A 6,609-nucleotide genomic window follows, 5' to 3' on the forward strand; every position below is an offset into this window, starting at 1 on the left:
AAAATGTTGATTTGAAGCAATAGAGAAAAATCAGACACGCACAATGCTGAAAATTTCATCAAAATCGGATGTAAAATAAGAAAGTTATGACATTTCAAAGTTTCGCTTATTTTTCACAAAATAGTTATATGAACGAGTCAGTTACATCCAAATGAGAGAGTCGAGATGTCACTCACTCACTATTTCTTTTGTTTTTTATTGTTTGAATTATACAATATTTAATTTTTTACGAATTTGACAATTAGGACCTCCTTGCTTGAACCACAAATGTTAAAATAATGGAATTCCATGTGTTCAAGGAGGAATGAAACTTCATTTCACATGACAATGACGAGAAAATCTAAATATTTCATATTTCATATAATACAATACAAAAGAAATAGTGAGTGAGTGATGTCATGAGTTCCCTCATTTGCATACCGACCGAGATGCCTGCATATAACTGTTTTGTGAAATGAAGCGAAACTTTAAAATGTCATAACTTTCTTATTTTACAACCGATTTTGATGAAATTTTCAGCGTTATGCTTGTTGGGTATTTCTCTTTTTATTCAAATCAAGTTTATGTTGGGGTGGACTTGTCCTTTAAAGGCGACTAGGAAATTGCTAGACATATCCTCATCCCATTGACACTACATTTGCAATTCACCAAACTGAATTAGCACTGTTACAATCACCATCATCATCAACATCATCATCATCAAAATCATCACCAGTCCACCTTTAGCATCACCACCACCATCACATCATCATCATTATCACCACCACCACCACCGTCATCATCACCATCATTATCGTTATCATCATCATCATCGCCATCACTATACCACCACCATCATCACCATCATCATCGTCATCAATACCAACATCATCATCACGGGTACACAGCAACAGAACGAAAGTTCCATGACGCTGTGGATCATCATCATCATCATCATCATCATCATCATCATCGTCATCACTACCACCACCATCATCACCATCATCATCGTCATCAATACCAACATCATCATCACGGGTACACAGCAACAGAACGAAAGTTCCATGACGCTGTGGATCATCATCATCATCATCATCATCATCATCATCATCGTCATCACTACCACCACCACCACCATCAGCATCGTCATCACTACCACTACCACCACCACCATCATCATCATCGTCGTCGTCGTCTTCATCTTCACTACCACCATCATCACGGGTACGCAGAAACAGAACGAAAGGTCCATGACGCTCTCATCATCAGCACCTTCCCAGTGCCATGCATAAGTCAAATTTACCATTGATCACTAACTACCGGGTAGTCTGTTTCTTGCATCAACAAAAATAAAGTGATTTTCCTTATTTCAAATCGATCTATTACTTCCAAATTTGCAATTGAAATTTGCGATTAATTTCAAGTACATTTTATTGCAGACAATCCCTAAGAGGGGCAAAGGGAGAGAGAGTAAGAAAGATAGAGAGAGAGAGAGAGAGAGAGAGAGAGAGAGAGAGAGAAGGAGCAAGGCCCGGGGGGAGGTAGAAGAAGAAGTCTTCTAACACTGTTCAGTTTTCATAAGAGGTCTGCAAGCGAAGACAACGCACCGACCTTGTCGTCGTTCTTGTGCGCATTGAGCTGTGAACGAACGACTGCTTAGCGTTGATAGACACCTGTCAATAATCATTGTGACGTCATGATGGACAGCAAGGCAGACGTCTCTATCTAGTCCATGTTTAGTCTACAGAGGGCGTGGTCTCTCTCCTCTCTGTGCCCCCCCCCCCCCGATTTTTCTGTAGCCTCTTCTAAATTCGCACCCTTCTCTACAGTCAATCTTTCTTTCCATGCATATCATTCTCTTCATATACATTTTTTTCTTGTCATTTTCGATTATAAGTTTCTCCAATTCGGATTCTATTCCATAGTCCAGCGAATGATGATATCGAAAAATAGAACCAATGAGCATGAAATTGCTGTGGTTTCTCAATTGACGCTATGTCAATAAGAGAATAGTTATTATTCCTGGTTATAACTGGGGAAAATAAAATCCATATTTTTTACCACAACGAGCGGATAAAGAATTTCATAAATGTGCATGGAGAATTTTATGATAATCATATAGACTACACCATGTCTTGGTATCACCATGAATAGCTTTTTGCTTTTAGGGAATTGTGCCTTCTTCTGTAAAACAAATCTTTTATATATTTACAGTCCTTTATAATAAATGATTTTGTATGGATTATATTGTAAATTGATATCTTGTGAAAACGGAAGAAAATAATGCAATTATTCGAATTGAATTGAAATAGACTTTGAATACGGCGAAACTAAATCCACAAATAATCTTGGTCGTATAGCTTCGTTGAGTAGTATGGATAAAAACATTGACCCTGATTACACGACCCCTCCCCCCCAACCCAACTAGATTAATAAACTGAAAACTGGCTCTATATATATTTTTTTTAAACTGATGGTGGTGGTAATGATGAAGATGATGATGATGATGATGATGGTAGTGATGATGATGATGATGATGATGATGATGATGATGATGATGATAAAGATGATGATAAAGATGATGATGATGGTGGTGATGATGATGGATGATGATGATGGCGATGGCGAATGTGATGATGGTGGTGGTGGTGATGATGATGATGATGGTGAAAATGATGGTGATGATGAAGATGATGATGATGGTGATGATGATGATTATGGTAGTGATGATGATGATAAAGATGATGATGATGGTGGTGATGATGATGGTGATGATGATGATGGTGGTGATAATGATGGTGATGATGATGATGGTGGTGATGATGATGGTGATGATGATGATGGCGATGGTGATAATGGTGGTGGTGATGATGATGATGATGATGATGGTGAAAATGATGGTGATGATGAAGATGATGATGATGATGATGTTTCAAAACAAAACGCTGGAAACAAAGTCTGATAATAAAAATAACAAAGTTATTTAATTCTACATTTAACTAAACTAAACTATCGTAATGTACGCCTCACGGATATGCAATTTCTTTTTCTTATGATATGCTTTTGTATAAATATATATATATATTATTTCATATTTGTACATATTAAGTCTATTTTTATACACATTATAGTCAATCCAATCTTTTTCAATTCCTGACAGACACAATTTGAATAAATATAAGTTTATATAAAAGTATAAGAAGAGGAACTGACATATTCAGCTGCTCATTTCATGTTCATGAAGACTGTAGGCATATTGAACTGTTTCAACAAAATAATGAAATATTTTAATGTCGTATTCCTTGTCTTTTTTTAATCTGATGTCAGCTTTTGATGAAATATTCAGTGTTTTGTTCTGATTTTGTTTCACCTGTCTTAATCCTGTTATCTTCACCCTGATGTACCCCATCCAGGATTATCTTCATCCTGGTGTACCCTTTTAAATCCAATAGAAGACATCAGAATAAAATCTGGAGAGGTTGTATAAAAAAGAAAAAAGAAAGAACGGTAGTTATTAATAGACCATCCTTGGCAGGGGTCCGTCGGACAATGCGGTTCCCATCGGGTAGGTGCGAGATCCCACCGGCACAGGCACGGCGAAGAATGCTGCGGCATGCTGCTGACTTACGACATTACCGTGAAGGTTCTCCAGGCATTTGACTTTGCCCCCCTGCCGTTGAAATAATTTCTCGTCCTGTTTTTGATCCCGCGTATTTGTAAATATTGACGATTGTGGGTATGATTTAAAGAAAACAAAACTAAATGATTATTGACACATTGCTTAGCTGGAGCAGAACAACGGCTAGAAAATTCGATAAACTGGGTGTATAATGGCCTATACAATCTGTTCTACAGTACTAACTGGCTATGCCCAGTCCCCCCCCCCCCCCCAAAAAAAAATAATAATAATAATAATAAATAAATAATAATAAATAAAATGAAATGAAATAAAAAATAAATAAATAAAATAATATTGATAAGTAATAAAGAAATAAATGAATGAAATAGAAATATTAAAAAAAAATCATGAGGTAGAAAAAACAAGAAGAAAGAAAAATGGAAGATAAAGACTTATAGGCCGGATAGTTTTGTATTAAACAGTTCTAGATTTTGTTCGCTCACTTCTCTCGCTCGCATTTTAAAAGAACTTTGTCACCCCAGTTTCGGCATCTGACCTCCAGTTTTTGTTTTTGCTCATTACACCATAGTTAATATTGTAATTACTATTATGGCTTTTCAGGGGCAGCAATGTTCGGGGATGAATTAAATTTTATTACTTTTATATCCGATCGTGATAAAATTTGGGGAGTAAACTGTCGACCGTCTTTTGCGAGTTAATATTTTTGGTTCCATGACATTTGTTCCGGCGACGATTGCTCCGATGGAAAGTCTGCACATTAAACGAAACACAAAACATAACCTGCGTAACTAAATAAACCCTAATCCTTATCTTTACATTATTCTAACCCCAAAACTGTATTACAATCCTGACTCTAACCCCATGCCTTCTGAGATATTAAGACCAGAGCAATTGTCGTGTCACCATATTTTCATACTTGTCAGATATCGGGGGTGTGTGGGGGGTGGGGTGAGTGTTGACCCATGCTACCATCATATCCACAGTCGATTTGCTCCATGCAACCCCACCCTCCTATATAATCTGCAGACATAGAGCCTGATTGTCTTATCAAAAGACTAGCATAAATTCAACTTGCCATTGTGGTTTGAGATGCCTTCTGTACACACATGTCATTGGCAGGGGACTGTCAGCTGCCAGAGGCGTCGATCCGGGGGGGGGGGCAAAATATTGGGGGGGCAAACATATCATTTTGCCCCCCCCCCCCCCCAATTATTCCGCATGTGCAAAAATTAAATAAGATTGTAATGTAACACAGAAATCAGCAAGCGAGATTGAGATACACAACCCGTTCTTTATTTAAAATCGTGCTCAAAATGTCCGCTTTTCAGATTGGAATATAAAAATTTTCGGCTCGCGCTTCGCGCTCGCATCATTTCTGTAGCGAAAACCCATACTTTTCACGATTAAAAAGGTGAATAAAATGTCCCGTTCTCAGTTCTAAACATCAAAAGAACTCCCGCTCCAATTTGCAATACTCTTTTGTTGAATATATATCTTGTTCTTTATTAAAAACGTCCATCAAACTGTCATTGTTTTAGATCGAAATATCAAAATTTTCAGCTCGCGCTTCGCGCTCGCATCTTTTGTTGTTTTAGATACCCATCTTAATCATTGGTACCAAAAATGCTTAGAATATCAAGCATTCAGGTCAGAATACAAAGAAATTTGAGCTAGCTCTCGGCACTCGCATTATCTGTGTAGTGAGATATGTATCCTCTTCATCAGTTACTACAAACAGTCCTAAACAGGTTACTTTTTCCGGTTTTCAGGTCAGTATACTAAAAAATGTCAGCTCGCGCTTCGCGCTCTTATTAATTTGTTGGTGAGATATGTGTCTCTTTCACATGAGTCATATATATATATATATATATATATAGGCCTGTGTGTGTGGGGGGGGGTTGTTTGTTTTGTGAGATCGAGCGTCTTTGGAACGTTGATTCATCATTTTGCCCCCCCCCCCCCAAATCTGAAAAATGGATCGACGCCCCTGTCAACAGCATGTTCAGACCGCTTGCCTCGAGTGAAGTGTTTGCAAAGAAAACTGCCCCCCCCCCCGTGTATCACCTTTGTAGAATCCGGGATTCACGGCTGCATTTTTGATTTATGAAAATGGCTTTCAAAAATAATTATAAAAAAATAATAATAATCATAAAAACAAAAACAACAAAAATAATTATAAATACAAAAAATTACAAAAAACAAAAATAGTTATAAAAACAAAAATAATTATAAAAACAAAAATAATTATAAAAATTATGAAATAATGATGATGATGATGGCGATAATAATGATAATTGGAGATACGGAAGGGCTGGGCATGGAGAAGGGGGGCATATAGGTGCATAGCTGAACAGGAATACATAGATGGATGACAACAAAGAAGGGAGGAGAAAAGGGGGAAATAATGATTAAAATAGGGGTTAAAAGTGATTTTAATGAGAAATCAGGGTTGTTTTATGTTCTCTTCTTATCAGTTTGTTTGTCTCAACTTCACATGTTCATGTTTATGTTAGCAATGTTTGTATTTTTTGTTGTAGGCATTGGCGGCGGAAGCCAAAAAATTTAGGGGGGTCCACCTGAAATTTTGGGATGGAAAAAAAAAAGGTTATCAACCAAAATTTTAGGGGGGGGCCACAACATTTTTTGACAAGCAAAAGAACAAAAAAGGTTATCCAAAAAAAATTAGGGGGGAGGGCCGTCCCCCACCTTAAATTTAGGGGGGAAAGGACCCCCCCCCGCTTCCGCCGCCTATGGTTGTAGGCCTCTAAGGACAACAGTATGCCAGTCACTGATGGAGCCAGTTAACACAAGTTAGATAAATAAGATAAATAAATAAATGAATAAATAAATAAATAAATAAAACGGAAGGTAGACAAAGTAGTGATTTATAGAAGCTTTAAAACCTTCCAAGGTCATTGCTCTATAGAGCAATGCTCTATATTGCTCTGTATATATTCATCAAGGTGATGATTAATAAACCAAACCAAATC

The sequence above is a fragment of the Lytechinus pictus genome, chromosome 6 (assembly GCF_037042905.1).
Source record: "Lytechinus pictus isolate F3 Inbred chromosome 6, Lp3.0, whole genome shotgun sequence".
NCBI lineage: Eukaryota > Metazoa > Echinodermata > Echinoidea > Temnopleuroida > Toxopneustidae > Lytechinus > Lytechinus pictus.